The sequence below is a fragment of the Chiloscyllium punctatum genome, chromosome 29 (genome assembly GCF_047496795.1).
Source record: "Chiloscyllium punctatum isolate Juve2018m chromosome 29, sChiPun1.3, whole genome shotgun sequence".
NCBI lineage: Eukaryota > Metazoa > Chordata > Chondrichthyes > Orectolobiformes > Hemiscylliidae > Chiloscyllium > Chiloscyllium punctatum.
This window is the reverse complement of record NC_092767.1, coordinates 58,290,787-58,313,643: the sequence shown is the minus strand read 5'-3', so window position 1 is coordinate 58,313,643 and position 22,857 is coordinate 58,290,787.

The following is a 22,857-nucleotide window of genomic DNA, read 5'->3' as shown; positions in this document are numbered from 1 at the left end:
CCTTGAACCCCGCCCCTCCAATCGCCACCAGGACAGAACCCCACTGGTCCTCACCTACCACCCCACCAACCTCCATATACATCGTATCATCCATCGTCATTTCCGCCACCTCCAAACGGACCCCACCACCAGGGATATATTTCCCTCCCCTCCCCTATCAGCGTTCCGAAAAGACCATTCCCTCCGTGACTCCCTCGTCAGGTCCACACCCCCCACCAACCCAACCTCCACTCCCGGCACCTTCCCTTGCAACCGCAAGAAATGCAAAACTTGCGCCCACACGTCCTCCCTTACTTCCTTCCAAGGCCCCAAGGGATACTTCCATATCCGCCACAAATTCACCTGCACCTCCACACACATCATTTACTGTATCCGCTGCACCCGATGTGGCCTCCTCTATATTGGGGAGACAGGCTGCCTACTTGCGGAACATTTCAGAGAACACCTCTGGGACACCCGGACCAACAACCCAACCACCCCGTGGCTCAACACTTCAACTCCCCCTCCCAATCCACCAAGGACATGCAGGTCCTTGGACTCATCCATCGCCAGACCATAGCAACACGACGGCTGGAGGAAGAGCGCCTCATCTTCCGCCTAGGAACCCTCCAACCACAAAAGATGAACTCAGACTTCTCCAGTTTCCTCATTTCCCCTCCCCCCACCTTGTCTCAGTCTCAACCCTTGAACTCATCATCACCTTCCTAACCTGCAATCTTCTTCCTGACCTCTCCGCCCCCACCCCCACTCCGGCCTATCACCCTCACCTTAACCTCCTTCCACCTATTGCATTCCCAACGCCCCTCCCCCAAGTCCCTCCTCCCTACCTTTTATCTTAGCCTGCTGGACACACTTTCCTCATTCCTGAAGAAGGGCTCATGCTCAAAACGTCGATTCTCCTGCTCCTTGGATGCTGCCTGACCTGCTGCGCCTTTCCAGCAACACCTTTGCAGCTCACCAGAAAAAATAACAACAGCCTTGAATGTCTTTGTGTTAGCATCTTCTACTTAGGAAAAAGATGCCACCTCCAACAGTGAGGGGAATGTCACTGATCTGCTTGATACCCGCAGACGGACATCTCTTACCAGAGAGAAACACTCAGAGTACATGAATGGTTGTGCAAGGGTAGTGGGATCCTCTCTGATGCATACAAAAGCTTGGAAATACACCTGAACCAGGGAGGAGTTCCATTCTGCTCAATGTCCCGTTGCTGTGCAATCAATCTCAGTTCCCTTTGTGGGTCAACGCCTGGCATTCTAGCGGCAGTCACGATGCCCACATTCTGTGCCAATCTGATGGACCATCTGCATGTGACCCATTATGAGAATCCACGGCTGGGCAAGAAGGATGAGCCAGACCACCTGACTCATGACCCTGACTCACAACCCAACCAATGTACAAATAACGAGGGCAGGGGGTGGGTGGGGGGGATGGGGGGGGGCTGCCCTGAAGTATTGGAGGTGTTTAATGAATGCTGACAGTACCTCAACCATTCTGCAGGAACCCTTCCCAGGCCCATTCCAATTTGTCAGGGTCTTCTGCATCCTGAATTACATCACCATCATGAGGGCACAGTGATTCTCCAAATATATGGTAAGCGACTGATGAACAGAGGAGGAGGAGAAAGAGAAAGGGAGAAAGCAACCATCTGAGCTTCTCTCCTCTCCTTCAGAAAATAAAAATGACTTAGACTCGAACAAAAAAATCAAAAGGCCAAATGCAACTTACAACGGAAACTTGCCAAACTTTAATGAACATGCCATCACCAGGGGTCAGGGCCTGTTTCTGGTTGGCTGTCTCTGATCAGTGATTCTGTCTGGGATATCACAGAAACAGCCCATATGCAGCTATCACAATCTTATCCATCCTGGGTCACTGGATCGCAGCATCCTCTTGGCAAAAACAAAAGCCGTCACAAAATGCACAAAATAAATCAACATCATCAGACGAACCATCCAGATAGACATCAGATACTCATCCTCTGCCTTTCCCTTTCAGCCTCCTGTTCTAGCCCCCTGTATCTGCCGCACGGCTGGTGCTACATTCTAGTTCAAGAGAGTTTACAGATGGAATTGTAGGATGCCATTGAAAAGCTCTGGGGAAGGGACCGTGGATATGGTATGGCCCACATGACTTGGACAGCAGTAGAGGTGTAGGAAAAATCACGATGGATGCATAAACATGCCACTCCAATAGAAACCAATAGCTTTGTTAGCATGTTGGGGCAACAGTGTGATGGGGTGACAACGTGATGGGGTGACAGTGTGATGGGGAGACAGTGTGATGGGGAGACAGTGTGATGGGGAGACAGTGTGATGGGGTGACAGTGTGATGGGGAGACAGTGTGATGGGGCTACAGTGCGATGGGGTGACAGTGTGATGGGGTTACAGTGTGATGGGGCTACAGTGCGATGGGGTGACAGTGCGATGGGGAGACAGTGCGATGGGGAGACAGTGTGATGGGATGACACTGTGATGGGGCGACAGGGCGATGTGGTGACAGTGTGATGAGGAGACAGTGTGATGGGGCTACAGTGCGATGGGGTGAGAGTGTGATGGGCTTACAGTGTGATGGGGCTACAGTGCGATGGGGTGACAGTGCGATGGGGAGACAGTGTGATGGGATGACAGTGTGATGAGGCTACAGTGCGATGGGGTGACAGTGTGATGGGGAGACAGTGTGATGGGATGACAGTGTGATGGGGCGACAGGGCAATGCGGTGACAGTGTGATTGGGGTTACAGTGTGATGGGGCTACAGTGCGATGGGGTGACAGTGTGATGGGGAGACAGGGCGATGCGGTGACAGTGTGATGAGGTGACAGTGTGATGGGGAGACAGTGTGATGAGGCTACAGTGTGATGGGGAGACAGTGTGATGGGATGACAGTGTGATGGGGTGACAGTGTAATGGGGCGACAGTGTGATGGGGAGACAGTGTGATGGGGTGACAGTGTGATGGGGTGACAGTGTGATGGGGTGACAGTGTGATGGGGAGACAGTGTGATGGGGTGACAGTGTGATGGGGAGACAGTGTGATGGGATGACAGTGTGATGGGGCGACAGGGCGATGCGGTGACAGTGTGATGAGGTGACAGTGTGATGAGGTGACAGTGTGATGAGGTGACAATGTGATGGGGTGACAGTGTGATGAGGCTACAGTGTGATGCAGTGACAGTGTGATGGGATGACAGTGTGATGGGGTGACAGTGTGATGAGGTGACAATGTGATGGGGTGACAGTGTGATGAGGCTACAGTGTGATGCAGTGACAGTGTGATGGGATGACAGTGTGATGGGGTGACAGTGTGATGGGATGACAGTGTGATGGGGTGACAGTGTGATGGGGTGACAGTGTGATGAGGCTACAGTGTGATGCAGTGACAGTGTGATGGGATGACAGTGTGATGGGGTGACAGTGTGATGGGGTGACAATGTGATGTGGAGATAGTATGAGGGGGTGACAGTGTAATGGGGTGACAGTGTAATGGGGTGACAGTGAAATGGGGTGAGAGTGAAATGGGGCTACAGTGCAATGGGGCAACAGTGCGATGGGGTGATACTGTGATGGGGTGACAGTATGATGGGGTGACAGTGTGATGGGGCAACAGTGTGATGGGGTGACAGTGTGATGGGGTATCAGTGCGATGGGGTGACACTGTGGTGGGGTGACAGTGTGATGGGGCGAAAGTGTGATGGGGCGAAAGTGTGATGGTGCGACAGTGTGATGGGGTAACAGTGTAATGGGGCAACAGTGTATGGGGTGACAGTGCGATGGGGTGACAGTGTAATGGGGCAAAGGTTCGATGGGGTGACAGTGTGAAGGGGTGACATTGCGATGGGGCGAGAGTGTGATGGGGCGACAGTGCAATGGGGCGACAGTGTAATGGGGTGACAGTGTAATGTGGTGACAGTGAAATGGGGTGACAGCGTGATGGGGCGACAGTGTAATGGGGTGACAGTGTAATGGGGTGACAGTGAAATGGGGTGAGAGTGAAATGGGGTGACAGCGTGATGGGGCGACAGTGTAATGGGGTGATAGTGTAATGGGGCTACAGTGCAATGGGGCAACAGTGCGATGGGGTGATACTGTGATGGGGTGACAGTATGATGGGGTGACAGTGTGATGGGGCAACAGTGTGATGGGGTGACAGTGTGATGGGGTATCAGTGCGATGGGGTGACACTGTGGTGGGGTGACAGTGTGATGGTGCGACTGTGTGATGGGGTGACAGTGTGATGGGGCAACAGTGTGATGGGGCAACAGTGTAATGGGGTGACAGCGTGATGGGGTGACACTGTGGTGGGGTGACAGTGTGATGGGGCGAAAGTGTGATGGGGCGAAAGTGTGATGGTGCGACAGTGTGATGGGGTGACAGTGTAATGGGGCGACAGTGTGATGGGGAGACAGTGTGATGGGATGACAGTGTGATGGGGTGACAGTGTAATGGGGCGACAGTGTGATGGGGAGACAGTGTGATGGGGAGACAGTGTGATGGGGTGACAGTGTGATGGGGTGACAGTGTGATGGGGAGACAGTGTGATGGGGTGACAGTGTGATGGGGAGACAGTGTGATGGGATGACAGTGTGATGGGGCGACAGGGCGATGCGGTGACAGTGTGATGAGGTGACAGTGTGATGGGGTGACAGTGTGATGAGGCTACAGTGTGATGCAGTGACAGTGTGATGGGATGACAGTGTGATGGGGTGACAGTGTGATGGGGTGACAGTGTGATGAGGCTACAGTGTGATGCAGTGACAGTGTGATGGGATGACAGTGTGATGGGGTGACAGTGTGATGAGGCTACAGTGCGATGCAGTGACAGTGTGATGGGGTGACAGTGTGATGAGGCTACAGTGCGATGCAGTGACAGTGTGATGGGGTGACAGTGTGATGGGGTGACAGTGTGATGAGGCTACAGTGCGATGCAGTGACAGTGTGATGGGGTGACAGTGTGATGGGGTGACAATGTGATGGGGTGACAATGTGATGTGGAGATAGTATGAGGGGGCGACAGTGTAATGGGGTGACAGTGTAATGGGGCTACAGTGCAATGGGGCAACAGTGCGATGGGGTGATACTGTGATGGGGTGACAGTATGATGGGGTGACAGTGTGATGGGGCAACAGTGTGATGGGGTGACAGTGTGATGGGGTATCAGTGCGATGGGGTGACACTGTGGTGGGGTGACAGTGTGATGGGGCGAAAGTGTGATGGGGCGAAAGTGTGATGGTGCGACAGTGTGATGGGGTAACAGTGTGATGGGGCAACAGTGTATGGGGTGACAGTGCGATGGGGTGACAGTGTAATGGGGCAAAGGTTCGATGGGGTGACAGTGTGAAGGGGTGACATTGCGATGGGGCGAGAGTGTGATGGGGCGACAGTGCAATGGGGCGACAGTGTAATGGGGTGACAGTGTAATGTGGTGACAGTGAAATGGGGTGACAGCGTGATGGGGCGACAGTGTAATGGGGTGACAGTGTAATGGGGTGACAGTGAAATGGGGTGAGAGTGAAATGGGGTGACAGCGTGATGGGGCGACAGTGTAATGGGGTGATAGTGTAATGGGGCTACAGTGCAATGGGGCAACAGTGCGATGGGGTGATACTGTGATGGGGTGACAGTATGATGGGGTGACAGTGTGATGGGGCAACAGTGTGATGGGGTGACAGTGTGATGGGGTATCAGTGCGATGGGGTGACACTGTGGTGGGGTGACAGTGTGATGGTGCGACTGTGTGATGGGGTGACAGTGTGATGGGGCAACAGTGTGATGGGGCAACAGTGTAATGGGGTGACAGCGTGATGGGGTGACACTGTGGTGGGGTGACAGTGTGATGGGGCGAAAGTGTGATGGGGCGAAAGTGTGATGGTACGACAGTGTGATGGGGTAACAGTGTGATGGGGCAACAGTGTAATGGGGTGACAGTGTGATGGGGGACAATGCGATGGGGCGACAGTGTGATGGGGGACAGTGTATGGGGTGACAGTGCGATGGGGTGACAGTGTATGGGGCGACAGTGTGATGGGGCAACAGTGTATGGGGCGACAGTGTGATGGGGCAACAGTGTATGGGGCGACAGTGTGATGTGCTGACAGTGTGGTAGAGCGACAGTGTGATGGGGTGACAGTGTATGGGGCGACAGTGTGATGGGGCAACAGTGTGATGGAGCGGAAATGAGATGGGGAGACAGTGTGATCGGGTGACAGTGCAATGGGGCAACAGTAAGATGGGGTGACACTGTGATGGTGTGACGGTGTGATGGGGTGACAGTGCGATGGGGTAACAGTGCGATGGTGTGACGGTGTGATGGGGTGACAGTGCGATGGGGTAACAGTGCGATGGGGCAACAGTAAGATGGGGTGACAGTGTGATGGTGTGACGGTGTGATGGGGTGACAGTGCGATGGGGTAACAGTGCGATGGCCTGACAGAGCAATGGGGTGACACTGTGATGGGGTGACGGTGCAATGGGTCAACTGTGGGATGGGGCGACACTGTGATGGGTGACAGTGTGATAGGGCAAGAGTGTGATGGGGGACAGTGCGATGGGGTAACAGTGCGATGGTGTGACGGTGTGATGGGGTGACAGTGCGATGGGGTAACAGTGCGATGACCTGACAGAGCAATGGGGTGACACTGTGATGGGGTGACGGTGCAATGGGTCAACTGTGGGATGGGGCGACACTGTGATGGGTGACAGTGTGATAGGGCAAGAGTGTGATGGGGGACAGTGCGATGGGCCGTCAGTGTGATGGGGTGACAGTGTGATTGGTGACAGTGCGATGGGGCGACAGTGTGATGGGGTGACAGTGCAATGGGGTGACACTGTGATGAGGTGACAGTGCGATGGGGCGACAGTGCGATGGCGTGACAGAGCAATGGGGTGACACTGTGATGGGGTAACAGTGCGATGGGGTAACAGTGCAATGGCATGAAAGTGTGATGGGCCATCAGTGTGATGGGGTGACAGTGAGATGGGCCATCAGTGTGATGGGGTGACAGTGAGATGGGCCATCAGTGGTTAGCACTGCTGCCTCGCAGCGCCAGAGACCTGGGTTCAATTCCCGCCTCAGGCAACTCTGTGTGGAGTTTGCACATTCTCCCCGTGTCTGTGTGGGTTTCCTCCGGGTGCTCCGGTTTCCTCCCACACTCAGGTGAATTGGCCATGCTAAATTGCCCGTAGTGTTAGGTAAGGGGTAGATGTAGGGGTATGGGTGGGTTGCGCTTTGGCAGGGCGGTGTGGACTTGTTGGGCTGAAGGGCCTGTTTCCACACTGTAAGTAATCTAATCTAATCTAATCTAATCTAATCAGTGTGATGGGGTAACAGCGCAATGGCGTGAAAGTGTGATGGGGTGACAGTGCGATGGGGTGACAATGCGATGGGGTGAGACCGTGATGGAGTGACAGTACAATGGGGAGACACTGTGATGGGGTGACAGTGTGATGGAGAGAAAATGCAAAGGGGAGACAGTGTGATGGGGCAACAGTGTATGGGGCGACAGTGTGATGGGCTGTGAGTGTGATAAAGCGACAGTGTGATGGGGTGACAGTGCAATGGGGCAACAGTAAGATGGGGTGACAGTGTGATGGGGTGACAGTGTGATGGTGTGACAGTGCAATGGGGCAACACTGTGATGGGGTGACGGTGTGATGGGGTGACAGTGCGATGGGGTAACAGTGCGATGGCGTGACAGAGCGATGGGGTGACACTGTGATGGGGTGACAGTGCGATGGGTCAACTGTGGAATGGGGGGACACTGTGATGGGTGACAGTGTGATAGGGCAAGAGTGTGATGGGGGACAGTGCGATGGGCTGTCAGTGTGATGGGGTGACAGTGTGATCAGTGACATGGCGATGGGGCGACAGTGTGATGGGGTGACAGTGCGATGGCGTGACAGTGTGATGGGGTGACACTGTGATGAGGTGACAGTGTAATGGGGTGACAGTGTGACAGGGGACAGTGCAATGGCGTGACAGTGCAATGGGGTGACACTGTGATGGGGTAACAGTGCGATGGCGTGAAAGTGTGATGGGGTAACAGTGAGATGGGGAGACACTGTGATCGGGTGACAGTGTGATGGAAAGAAAATGCGAAGGGAAGACAGTGTGATGGGGTGACAGTGCAATGTAGTGACAGTGTGATGGCGTGACAGAGTGATGGGGAGACAGTGTGATGGGGTGACACTGTGATGAGGTGACAGTGTAATGGGGTGACAGTGTGACAGGGGACAGTGCAATGGCGTGACAGTGCAATGGGGTGACACTGTGATGGGGTAACAGTGCGATGGCGTGAAAGTGTGATGGGGTAACAGTGAGATGGGGAGACACTGTGATCGGGTGACAGTGTGATGGAAAGAAAATGCGAAGGGAAGACAGTGTGATGGGGTGACAGTGCAATGTAGTGACAGTGTGATGGCGTGACAGAGTGATGGGGAGACAGTGTGATGGGGTGACAGTGCGATGGGACGACAGTAGGATGGGGGGGACACTGCGATGGGGGACAGTGCGATGGGGGACAGTACGATGGGGAGACAGTGTGATGGGGGAAGGTGTGATGGGGTGACATTGTGATGGAGAGAAAATGCAATTTGGAGACAGTGTGATGGGTTGACAGTGCAATGGGGCGACACAGTTATGGGGCGACAGTGAGATGGGGTGACAGTGCGATGGGGTGACAGTGCGATGGGGTGACACTGTGATTGGGTGACAGTGCGATGGGGCAACATTGTGATGGAGTGACAGTGCGATGGTCCGTCAGTGTGATGGGGTGACAGTGCGATGGGGCGACAGTGCGATGGGGTGACAGTGTGACGGGGGACAGTGTGATGGCGTGACAGTGCAATGGGGTGACACTGTGATGGGGTAACAGTGCGATAGGGTAACAGTGCGATGGCGTGAAAGTGTGATGGGGTGACAGTGTGATGGGGTGACAGTGAGATGGGCCATCAGTGTGATGGGGCAACAGCGCAATGGTGTTAAAGTGTGATGGGGTGACAGATTGATGGTGTGACAGTGTGATGGGGTGACAGCGTGATGGGGTAACAGTGTGATGGAACAAAAATGCAATGGGGAGACAGTGTGATGGGGTGACAGTGTGATGGAGCGATAGTTTGATGGGGAGACAGTGCAATGGGGTGACAGTGTATGGGGTGACTGTGTATGGGGTGACAATGTGATGGGGCAACACTGTAATAGGGCGTCAGTGTGATGGGGCAACAGTGTGATGGGGAGACCGTGCGATGGGGTGACAGTGTGATGGAGTGACAGTGTAATGGGGTGACAGATTGATGGTGTGACAGTGTGATGGGGTGACAGCGTGATGGGGTAACAGTGTGATGGAGCACAAATGCAATGGGGAGACAGTGTGATGGGGTGACAGTGTGATGCATTGACAGTGCAATGGAGTGACAGTGCGATGGGGTGAGAATGTGATGGGGCGAGAGAGTGATGGGGCGACAATGTGATGGGGCGAGAGTGTGATGGGGCAACAGTGTGATGGGGCAACAGTGTGATGGGGGCAACAGTGTGATGGGGCAACAGCATGATTGGGTGACAGTGTGATAAGGTGACAGTGTGGTGGGGTGACAGTGCGATAGGGTGACAGTGTGATAGGATGATGGTGTGGTGGTGCAACAGTGTGATGGGGCAACAGTGTGATTGGGTGACTGTGTGATAGGGTGACAGTGTGATGGGGCAACAGTGTGATGTGGTGACAGTGTGATGGGGCAGCAGTGTGATTGGGTGACGGTGTGGTGGGGTGACAGTGCGATAGGGTGACAGTGTGATGGGGTAACAGTGTGACGAGGTGACAGTGTGATAGGGTGACATTGTGTTGGGGTGACAGTGCGATAGGGTGACAGTGCAATAGGGTGACAGTGTGATGGGGCAACTGTGTGCTGGGGTGACAGTGTGATGGGGCATCAGTGTGATTGGGTAACAGTGTGATAGGGTGATGGTGTAGTGGGGTGACAGTGCAATGGGTGACAGTGTGATGGGGTAACAGTGTGATGAGGTGACAGTATGATGGTGCAACAGTGTGATTGGGTGACAGTGTGATAGGGTGACAGTGTGGTGGGATTGACAGTGCGGTGGGGTGACAGTGCGATACTGTTACAGTGTGATAAAGTGGACAGTGTGATGGGGTGACTGTGTGATGGGGCAACAGTGTGACTGGTGTACGTGTGGTGGGGTAACAGAGTGACAGTGTGATGGAGTGACAGAGAAATGGAGTGACAGTGTGATGCAGTGATACTGTCATGGGGTGACAGTACGATGGGGTGACAGTGCGATGGGGTGACAGTGTGATGGGGCGACAGTGCGATGGGGTGACAGTGTGATGGGGCGACAGTGTGATGTAACTCTGTGAAAGTATAACAAGGTGACTGTGTAACACTGTGAAAGTACAACAGGGTGACCATGTAACATTGTGAAAGTGTAACATGATGACCATGTAACACTGTCAAACTACAACAGGGTGACAGTGTGACACTGTGAAAGTACAACAGGGTGACTGCATGACACTGTGATAGTGTAACAGGGTGACTGCATAACTCTGTGAAAGTACAAAAGGATGAACGTGTAAGACTGTGAAAATACAACACAGTTAACGTGTAACACTGTGAAACTACAACAGGATAACAGTGTAAATCTGTGAAAGTACAACAGGGTGACCATGTAACACTGTGAAAGGACAACAGGATTACTGTGTAATACTGCGAAAGCATAACAGGGAAACTGTAATTCTGTGAAAGTACAACAGGGTGACAATGTAACACTGTGAAGGTACCCCAGAATGACCGTGTAACACTGTGAAAGTTTAACAGGGTGACTGTGAAAGTCTGTGAAAGTGTAACTGGGTGACCATGTAACATTGTGAGAGTACAGCAGGATGACCATATAACTCTGTGAAAATACAACAGGGTGACCATGTAACACTGTGAAAGGACAACAGGATTACTGTGTAACATTGTGAAAAAAAAAACAGGGTGACTGTGTAGCACTGTGAAAGTACAATAAGTTGACTGCATGACTCTGTGAAAGTATAACAGGGTGACTGTAATACTGTGAAAGTACAGCAGGATGACTTTGTAACAGTGTGAAAGTACAACAGAGTGACAGTTTAACATTGTGAAAGCACAACAGGGTGACCATGTAACACTGTGAAAGTACAATAGGATGACTGTATAACTCTGTGAAAGTACAACAGGGTGGCTGTGCAACATTATGAAAGTACAATAGGATGACTGTGAAACTCCCTGAAAGTATAATAGAGTGACAGTATAACACGGTGAAATTACAACAGGGTGACTGTGTATCAGTGTGAAAGTAAAACATGATGACTGTGCAACACTGTGAAAGTACAACAGGATGACCATGTAACACTGTAAAAGTACAAAAGAGTGACTGTGCAATACTGTGAAAGTACAACAGGATGATAGTGTAACTCTGTGAAAGTACAACAGGGGAACCGTATAACACTGTGAAAGTTCAACAGGGTAACTGAGCAACAGTGTGTAAGTACAACAGGATGATCATGTAACACTGTGAAAGTACAAGAGGATGACCGTGTAACTCTGTGAAAGTACATCAGGGTGACCACATAACACTGTGAAAGGACAACAGGATTACTGTGTAACACTGTAAAGAAAACAACAGGGTGACTGTGTAACAGTGTGAAAGTACAATAAGTTGATTGTGTGACACTGTGAGAGTGTAACAGGGTGACTGTGTAACTCTGTGAAAGTACAAAAGGATGACTGTGTAACTCTGTGAAAGTGGAACAGGGTGACCGTGGAACACCATGAAAGTACAAAAGGGTGACCGTGTTCCAGAGTGCAAGGATGACCTTTTGATTGAGTGCTGCGTGTATCAGCGTTACAGTGTGTCAGGTTGTTTGTGTGAACGGGTTCAGTGTGACACCACTCACAGGGAGAGACAGAGCAAAAGTGTGACAGGGTGAAAATGCTAGGGGTTACAGCGTAAGAGGAGGGCAGTGTCACGTGTTGAAAGTGTGACATTTTGACACTTTGATATGTTATTTTTCTATTATTATTGAATGGCATTTCCCATATGAAATTAGATGCTAGACTATTCTGTACGGACAGGAAGCTTATGCTCTTTCTGCCTATCATTGTGTTCATGATGGATTATGTTCCTTTAAGACAACAAACTTAAATTGCTAAATAGTGATAATTTAAAGTTACTTGAAGTTTGTTCTGGAAAATTGGCCAGCGCAAAGTGCATGTCAGTTCTAATTCTGAGTCAGCAGGGTCAATATGAAGAAACAGTTCATTCTTTGGATTGTAACAACATTTACAATCAACATTGCTGACTTCACATTTTTATTTTCAACCACAATCGATAACGTCATGGGTCCGGCACATCCCACTGTTATCATCAAATCAGGGGAGCAAAGCTGCCTGTGTAAGGAATGCATGAGGGCATGCCAGGAGCAGCAATAGAAATGAAATCTCAACCCAGTGCAATGGCAACACTTGGCACACCAAATAGTAGAAGCAGCTCACAATGGACAAAGCTGAGCAATCCAGTATCTGCCTGACCAGATCTAAGCTCCGCTGTCCTGTCACAGGCAGTCATGAATCGAGGTAGCAATCCATCTCGACCTGCTCCAGACGACACCAACGTCACAAATGCCCGTCTTCAGCCAATTTGATTCACGCTATGGTGTTATATTTCACTGTCACTATTTCAGGATACCTCAAAGACACATGCTGATGACCTAAGGGCACGCAGGTTTCAGACTCCATTTTAACTGAGGCCACTTGAAGCATGACAGGCAGTTTGTTCTCATATTCCTTGATGTTAGCTCAGGTACAGATGTACCTATGAATGCAATATCTGTATACAACAGTGAGCAGTAATAAAGATGCTGCTTGATTCTTTTGTACCATGTAATCCATGTCTAATTCTTACATCGTGGGGAATAACATAAGGATTGTGCAATGAGTACAAATATGCTTCTCAAGTCAAGATATACAGCAAACGTAACATGACATTAGCAAACAATTGAAGAAAGCAGATACTGTAAGGACTATGGGCCCTGACACTATCCTGGCAATCGTACTTGTGTTCCCGACCTCAGCATTTCTACCATGACGGTGTTCCGATATAGCTACAATACAATATGGAAATTGCCCAGGTATACCCTGTTCATAACAAAGCAGGACAAATCCCACCCTGCCAATTGCTAATTAAAGTCATTGCAGCCCCTAAAGTCAATATAGACCGAATTCAAACATTGACAAAAGACCAGAATTCCAGACGTGTGATCACAGCGACTGCCCTGAACACCAAAGTAGCAGGAGTGACAGAATGAGGAACCAAGGACAGCTTGCAAAATTGGGAATCACGGAGAGGCCCCTTCACAGGATGAAGTTTTACCTAAAGGAAAAAGGTTGTGGCTATTGAAAGTCAATCAGCTCAGCAAAGTGTTCAGCACCTTTTCAAACTCAGCATACACTGAAACAGTCTATACCCAAATGCAACGAGACCTGAACAATATTAGAAAGCAATTTATTGAACAGAATAGCAATGTATTGTCATGAGTACTTTTACAAAGCAAAACAGTGAAACATTTTATAAGTCGCCATACACTAAATTAAGTCAGAAATAAAAAAAGAGGAAAAAAGGGAATCAACCTACAGCTCCTGGGTTCGGGGTACACTGGAAAACAGCACCCAAGTCACCACGCAGGGCCGGGCTGGGCAGAGAACACCACAAAGGGCCAGGCCGAGAACGCCACAAAGGGCCAGGCCGAGAACGCCAGACAGTGCCAGGCCGAGAACACCACACAGGGCCAGGCCGATAACACCACACAGGGCCAGGCCAAGAATGCCACACAGGGCCGGCCCGAGAACACTACGCAGGGCTGGGCCAAGAACAGCACAAAGGGCCTGGCCGAGAACACCACACAGGGCCGGGCCGAGAATGCTACACAGGGCTGGGCTGAGAACACCACGCAGGGCTGGGCCAAGAACGCCACACAGGACCGGGTGGAGAACACCACACAGGGCCGGGCCGAGAACACCACACAGTGTCAGGCCAAGAATGCCACACAGGGCCAGACTGAGAACGCCACACAGGGCCGGACCGATACCACCACACAGGGCCGGGCGAGAACACCACACAGGGCTGGGCGGACAACACCACACAGGGCCAGGCCGAGAACACCGCACAGGGCTGGGCCGGGAATGCCACGCAGGGCCAGGCCAAGAACGCCATGCAGGGCCAAGCCGAGAAAGCCATGCAGGGCCAAGCCGAGAACGCCATGCAGGGCCGGGCCGAGAATGCCACGCAGGGCCATGTGGAGAACACCACACAGGGCCGGCCGAGATCACCACACAGGGCCGGACTAAAAACGCCACACAGGGTGGGGCCGTGGATGCCACACAGGGCCGGCCGAGAACACCACACAGGGCCAAGCCGAGAACGCCTCACAGGGTCAGGCCGAGAATGCCACACAGGGCCAGACTGAGAACGCCACACAGGGCCGGACCGATACCACCACACAGGGCCGGGCGAGAACACCACACAGGGCTGGGCGGACAACACCACACAGGGCCAGGCCGAGAACACCGCACAGGGCTGGGCCGGGAATGCCACGCAGGGCCAGGCCAAGAACGCCATGCAGGGCCAAGCCGAGAAAGCCATGCAGGGCCAAGCCGAGAACGCCATGCAGGGCCGGGCCGAGAATGCCACGCAGGGCCATGTGGAGAACACCACACAGGGCCGGCCGAGATCACCACACAGGGCCGGACTAAAAACGCCACACAGGGTGGGGCCGTGGATGCCACACAGGGCCGGCCGAGAACACCACACAGGGCCAAGCCGAGAACGCCTCACAGGGTCAGGCCGAGAATGCCACACAGGGCCAGGTCGAGATCACCACACAGGGCCGGACTAAAGACACTACACAGGGCCTGGCCAAGAACACCACACAGGGCCGGGCCGAGAACACCACACAGTGCCAGGCCGAGAACGCCACAGAGGGCCAGACTGAGAATGCCATACAGGAACAGGCCGAGAACGCCACACAGGGCTGGACCGAGAACACCACACAGGGCCAGGCCAAGAACACCGTGCAACGCCGGGCCGAGAACGCCACGCAGGGCCGGGCTGAGAACGCCACACATAGCCGGGCCGAGAACACCACACATGGCCGGGCCAAGAACACCACACAGGGCCGGGCCAAGAATGCCACACAGGGCCGGGCCGAGAATGCCACACAGGGCCGGGCCGAGAACACCACACAGGGTCAGGCTGAGAACGTCACACATGGCCGGGCCGAAAACACCACACAGGGCCGGGCCGAGAACACCACACAGGGCCAGGCAGAAAACGCCACGCAGGGCGGGCTGGGTATGCATGCAGGGCGAGGCCAGGCATTCCACTCAGGGCTGACCCGGTCTGAGAATGCCACACAGGGCCAGGCTGGGCTGAGAACTCCATGCAGGGCCGAGGCTGAGAATGCCACTAAGCTGCCACAGGGCTAAGACTGCGCCGCCACACTGAGACATGACCTCCACACCGAGATGAGACTGCCACATTGAGACAAGGCCACCACACCGACACGAAACCTCCACACTGAGATGTGACCTCCATGCCAAGACATGGCCACCATGCCAATAGGAGACATCCATGCTGAGACAAGGCTGCCACACCGAGACAAGACCTCCACACTGAGATGAGACTGCCATGCCATCACAAGACCTCCAAGCTGGGATGAGACTACCATACCAAGACGGAACCTCCACGCCAAGACAACATCTCCACACTTGGTCATTGGAAAAAGCAGAATCCTTCTTCAAAGCAAAGACCAAGATGCCATGCCGGGGCTAGGCCTTTTCGCTGGCCTGCTGGAATAGTGGAAACTCCATGACTGGATGAGATGTCCACAACAAGGACAGGAACGCCATTCATTTCCAAGACTGCCTCTCCTGGACAAGGCTACCACACTGGGAGACAGTCCGAGCAGGCCGAAATCCAGAATTCCAGCCCATTGGAAGCATCTCAGAGCTGGGCCTGGGCTGGGAGAAACCAATAAAAGAAGGGAAGGTACCATAATAAATGGAAACATTAAAGAAAAGGCAAGGAACAAATAAAAGTGAAGTGGTTAGAGTAGACAAGCTCCAGCCCCCTGGGCTGAGCAGCCCACACATTGTGCTGCTCCTCAGTCGCCATCTTGAAAAACAAATTAAGGATTGGGCTGATAGCTTCATCGGCTATAGGAGCAGAGTTAGACCATTCGGCCCTTCAAGTCTGTTCCTCCAGTCAATCATGGATGATATGCTCCTCACCCCCATTTTCCTGCCTTCTTTCCATAACCCTTCAACCCATTATCCGTTAAAGATTTGTCTAACTCCTCCTTAAGTTTATTCACTGTCCCAGCATCCACTGCACATTGTGGTAGTGATTGCCATAGATCCACAACCCTTCAGGAGAAGTAGTTTTTCCTCAACTCCATTTTAAGTTTGCCACCCCTTGTCCTAAGACTCTGACCTCTCGTCCTAGAATCCCCCACAAGAGGAAATATCTGCTCCACATCTATTTTATCTGCACCTTTTATCACCTTGAATACCTCAGTCTGATCTCCCCTTGTTCACACAAGTGCAACCCACGATCATCTCCAACGTGAGAGAATCTAACCACCACCTCTCGACATTGGAAGCAGATACATGGGAACACTACCACCTTCAGATTCCCCTCCAAGCCACTCACCATCCTGACATGGAAATATGTTGCCGTTGCTTCACTGTTGCCGGGTCGAAATCCTCGTATCCTCTCCCTAAGGTCAACCCACAGCAGGTGGACTGCAGCGGTTCAAGAAGGCAGCTCAGCACCACCTTCTCAAAGGGCTAATAGGGATGGGCAATAAATGCTGGCATCCCACAAATGAGTAGAAAAAAATAATGCATAACATTTGCAAACTCCTCAGAGACTGAAGAAATTCATGTCCAAATGTCACAAGAATTCATAATGTCCAGGTTTGGATTGACAAGTGGCAAATAACATTCATGCCAACCAAGTGCAAGACAATGCCAACTGCCATCGAGAAACAATCTAATCAACTTCCCTTGGCATTCAATAGCATTAATATTGCTGTATATCCCACCGTCAACATTAACCAGAAACTGAGCTGGACTAGCCATATACAACTACTGCACCCACAAGAGCAGGTGAGAGGCTGGGAATCCTGCAGTGTGTAACTCCTCATTTCACAAAGTCTGTCACCATGTAAAATGCACAAGTCCAAAGTATGATGGAGTATTCCCCTCTTGCCTGGATGGATGCAGTCCCAACAACATTCAAGAAGCTAAACACCACAGGGCAGCCGAGTTGATTGGCAGTATATCCATAAACATCCATTCCCTCAACCAGGAGCAGCAGATGGGTACCAGCAACAAGATGCACCACAAAAATTATGCAGAACCTTATAAACCCACTTCCTCCTAGAAAGTCACAGGCGGCAGATTTTTTGGGAACATCACCATATGTGAGTTCCTCTCCAAGATATTCACCATCCTGACTTGGTAATATATCATTGTTCCTCCAGCGTTGCTGGGTCAAAATGCTGGAACTACCTCTCTAAGGGCACTGTTTGGATGGGTTATTCTTCAGAGAGTCGATGTGGACCCGTTGGTCCGAGGAGCCTGTTTCCACACTATAGGGATTCTATTCTATTAATTTGTGCCTCCTGGGCCCAGAATGGTTACTATTTAAATGCCATCCTCTTTTATTAATAAGTGTGTCATGGTCCAATTCCAATTTGGCGAAATGTGTCCACTTGATAGGACCTGAGTTCCTCACAGTTCATTTTCAATCTGTGCACCAACAGGAGCTGTACAGTAGATGCCTGGTTGCTGTGCTCTTCCAGCCTCCTGCATGTCTACCTTGGACTTTATCTGCAGCTCCCCTTAAACACATCCCAAGTTCTGAGGAAGGGTTACACCTGAAAGGTTGACTTCTCCACCTCCTGATACTTGCTGTGTTCTTCCAGTCTCCTGCTTGTCGACAGTGGATGTTAGCAAGGGACAGACCAAAAGAGAACAACACAGAGGGGGTTAGAAATGTTAGTGTGGCTATTGTCCTATCTGTCCATCTTCCTTCCCATCTATCTGCTCCACCCTCCTCTCTGACCTATCACTATCACCCCCCCCATTTCCATCTACCTATTGCACTATCAGCTACCTTCCCCCCCAGCCTCACCCCCTTCCCATTTATCCCTCCACCCTTTCGGCTCATAAGCCTCATTCCTGATGAAGGGCTGATGCCTGAAACGTTGATTCTCCTGCTCCTCGGATGCTGCCGGAACTGCTGTGCTTTTCCAGCACCACACTCTCGCCTATTGTACTTTGATTACAGCCCATCAGTGAGCCCCATTAATCCAGTAAATTCCTTTATATCTGATATTATGTAGGACCACATCCTTCTCGATGGTAGAAGTTCTGGGTTTTGGAACCTGCTGTTGAAAGAGCCAAAGTCATTTGCTGCAGTACATCTTGCAGATAGTCTGCACTACTGGCGCTGTCTGTTAGTGCTATTGGGAAGTCAAAATTAAGATGTCAGATGGGGTGCCAGTCAAACATTGTCATGGACGGTGTTCTTAGATCCACACTCATTCCAAGCAAATGGGAAGGATTCCATCACACTCCTGACTTGTGCATTGTAGATGGTGAATAGGCATTGGGGAATCATAGAATCCCTACAGTGTGGAAACAGGCCCATCAGCCCAACAAGTCCACACCAACCCTCCAGAGATTATCCCACCCAAACCTATTAATCTACGTTTATCCCCGACTAATGCACCTTACCAACACATCCCTGACCACTATGGGCAATTTAGCAATGGCAATTCACCCCAACCTGCACATCTTTGGATTGTGGGAAGAAACCGGAGCACCCGGAGGAAACCCACGCAGATGCAGGAGAGTGTGCCTGAGGTTGGAATCAAACCCGGGTCCCTGGTGCTGTGAGGCAGCAGTGCTAACCACTGGGAGACTGGGTAAATTGAGGAACTGAAATGAAACAAAATTATCCGAGATGAAATAACGCACAGTTCGGAGGAAAGTGCAATCCAGTTGAATGAACTGAATTGCTCCTTTGGAGATCCAGCAAGTTAGACAGGCCTAGAGCCTGTTATGCTGCAACCATGCTCTGACTGGGTGTCTAGAAGCACAACTCACTTATTAACATATGTGTGCAATGTTGTGAAGGTGAATGGAGAGCAGAGAAAGCAGTGAAACAGCAGTGTGCCAAGTGCACCAAGTAACAGCCACACCGTTGCAATCAGGAGGTGAATTCCTGCAGAATTCCTGAACAAGGTGTGGCATCAAAGCAAAGAAAGAGATATTAGGATAAAGTATCCATAAGCTCAGTCAAAACTGGAGCATCTTAAAGGAGGAGAGGTTGAGGAGGTAGCAATGTGACATTGAGGAGGGACATCCAAGATAAGGATTTTGATAACTGGGGGCAGGACTGCAAGCTTTAGGATGAAGGTGCTAGGGGCATTGCTGCAGCACCGTCTTTAGGAGATCTGGTGAGATAGCACACGTGGAGAACAAAAAAACAGTCTTTAGGAGTAAACTAGTGAGATGTCATCAAAAGAAAAGCAACATGAAGATACTTGAAAAACTGTAAATGTGCTCTGTTCCAGACACATTTAACAGGCAATTGGGAATTACTCTCTTCAGCAGTGGCAGTGGGGAATGGGAGAGAGGCAATTTGAATTAATGACGAGACAGGATGGTCGCTTTTTGAATAAAACAAAGAATTGCAGATGCTGGAAATCTGAAAGAAAGGCAGGAATTGCTGGAAAAATCTTTTTGTTTCTGGCTTCCTTTGAAGTTCAGATGCTTTGTCTGAACAAAACTTGTCAATCGCTTTTCATTCACGTTGCTGAGTATGAACAGCTCATACAGTAACATGAAACAAAGAACTGCTGAAAATCTGAAATAGAAACTGAAATTCCTGAAGAAACACAGCATCTGTGACCACATCCGTGGAAAGAAAGCAAAGTTACGGCTTTGGGTCCTGTGACCTTTCTTGAGAGCTGACAGTAGGTAGGAAATGGTGGTAACTTTGCTGATGATTTGTGCAGGTAGGGGAGTAATGAGCAGACCAGTGAAGATGTAGTGCAAAGAGACAGACAGGAAGTTAGGCAGACAAAAGGATGCTTACTAGTCTGCCAGGGAAAAAAACAAAGTGGATAATGGGGCCAGTGAGGAGGTGAGAATTGGTTGGTGCTGCTGAAAACGAGCCCATGTGATAACAGGGGCTGGTGTATGGGGTGGATAAAATACATGAAAGGAGGTGTTCAGGCCCTAAAGTTATTGAACTCAATATCGAGTCCTAAAGGGTGCTTAAACGGAAGTTAAAAATCACACAACACCGGGTTATAGTCCAACAGGTTTAACTGGGAGCACTAGCTTTTGGAACGCTGCTTTTCATCCTATTCTCCATAACCACCTGATGAAGGAGCGACGCTCCGAAAGCTAGTGCTTCCAGTTAAACCTGTTGGACTATAACCTGGTGTTGTGTGATTTCTAACTTTGTACACCCCAGTCCAACACCGGCACCTCTGACTCATAAATGGAAGTTGAGATGTTGTTCTTCCAGCTTGTACTAGCCTGCTAAAGCACCGCAGCAGGTCTTGGACAGACATGTTGGCCAGGGAACAAGGTAGTGTGTTGATGTGGTAGGCAACTGGAAGCTTGGAGTCATTTCTATGGATAGATTATAGGTTCATCGCCAAGCAGTTGCCCAGTCTGTGCTTCTTTCCCCAATGTAGAGGAGTCCACATTGCGAGCAGTGAATGCAGTCGACTAGATTGAACGAAACACAGGTTCACCTGGAAAGAGTAACTGGAATCTTGGAAGAATAAGGAGTTGGGGGAAGTAAAGAAGCAAGCATTGTACCTTCTGTGATTGCAGGGGAAAGTGGTTGAAGGGAGGTGATGAGAGTGGAGGGAGAGCAGACCAGGGTAACCCAGAAGGAACAGTCCCTGCAGAATGCTGACAGGGGAGAGGAGGCAAACATGGACCTGGTTTTGGAATCCACCGGAATTGGTGGTTTGTAATCCCTTGGATGTGGATGCTGGTGGGTGAAAAGTGAAGATTGGGGGATTCCTATCAGTGTTGTGGGAGAGAAGGGAAGGGGTGAGGGCAGAAGGGTGGGAAATGGGTCAGACATAGTTGAAGGTCTTGCCAACCATAGAGGTGTGGAATCCTCAGCTGGAGAAAATGTGACCATTTCTGAAGGTCATCAGATAGATGCAGCACAGAGATGTAAACTCCAAGAACAGAATGGAGTCCTTCCAGGAAGCAGGTGTGAGGATGTGCAGTCCAGGAAACTGAGGAGTCAGTGCACTTGCGATGGATATCGATAGCCAGCTTATCCCCAGAAATGGGAGCAGCTATTTTGAGGAAGGGAAAAAGAGGAGTGAGAGATAGTCAGTCAAGACTCTATATAATTGCAATATATTTCTGGAGAACTGAGACCAAGTCTAGATCGAGTCATAGATGGCCCTTTGGCCCATTCAGTTTGTGCTGGACAAAAACAAATATTTATCTATACTAATCCCAATTTCCAACAGTTGGCCCATAGCCTTGTGTGCCTTGGCATCGCCCAGTGTACATCTAAGTACTTCTTAAAAGTTGTGAGAATTTCCACTTCTACCATCCTTACAGGCAGAGAGTTCCAGATTCCCACCACCCTCTGGATGAAAAGACCTTTACTCACATTCCCTGTAAACCTTCTGCCCCTTCCCTTAAATGTATGTCCCTGGTCATTGATCCCTCACCAAAGGGAAAGGGATGAGAATGGAGGGAGAGCAGACCAGGGTAACCCAGGAGGAACAGTCCCTGTCTATGCCCTTTAAAATTTTATTCATCACAGTCATGTCCCCCCAACAACTTCCTCTGCTCTCAGGAAAACAACCCCAGTCTGTCCAATCTTACTTCATGACGGAAATTCTCCAGCACAGGCAACATCCTGGTAAATCTCCTCTGCACCCTCTTTAATGCTGGCCACAAAATATATTCAAGAGGGAGCTGGATGTGGCTCTTGCAGCTAAAAGGATCAAGGCATACAGAGTGAAAGCAGGAGTGGGATACTGAGATTGTATGGTCAGCCATGATTGTATTGAACGGTGGTACATGCTCAAAGGGTTGAATGGCCTACTCCCACATATATTTTCCATGTTTCTAGACTCTAACTGTCACCTAATCAACATCTTACACATTTCCAGCATAACCTCCCTGCTCTAAAACTCTTTGCCTTGGCTCATAACGACAAGTATCCCATATGCCCTCCTTAACCACTTTTTCTATCTGTTCCACAACCTTAAAGGACTGGTGTACCTGCACACCAATGTTCCTCTGAGCCTCGATGCTCCCCTGGGGTCCTACCATTCATCAGTATTCCCTTGCTTTATTCGTCCTTCTCAATTGGATCACCTCATATTTGATTGGATTGGATTCCGTGAGTCTTTGACAGTCAAATAGTTTGTCACTCCCTGATCAGACTTATTCAGTGCAACAATGACTATGCTGCAAAATTACTTCAATGATTGAGGGGCATTGTGGATGCCCATGCCATTTTTTGCATGAGGAATAGTCGCTGCAGTGAGCTATCACATGACTGTCTCCTCCCAGTTTCTGGAATATTGCCAGCCGGGTCACCTGTACCCCGAGAGAAAGTGAGGGCTGTAGATGCTGGAGATCAGAGTCGAGAGGGTGGCACTGGAAAAACACAGCAGGTCAGGCAGCATCCGAGGAGCAGGCGAGTCAATGTTTCGGGCATAAGCTCTTCATAGCCCTTCGGTCACCAGCACCACCCT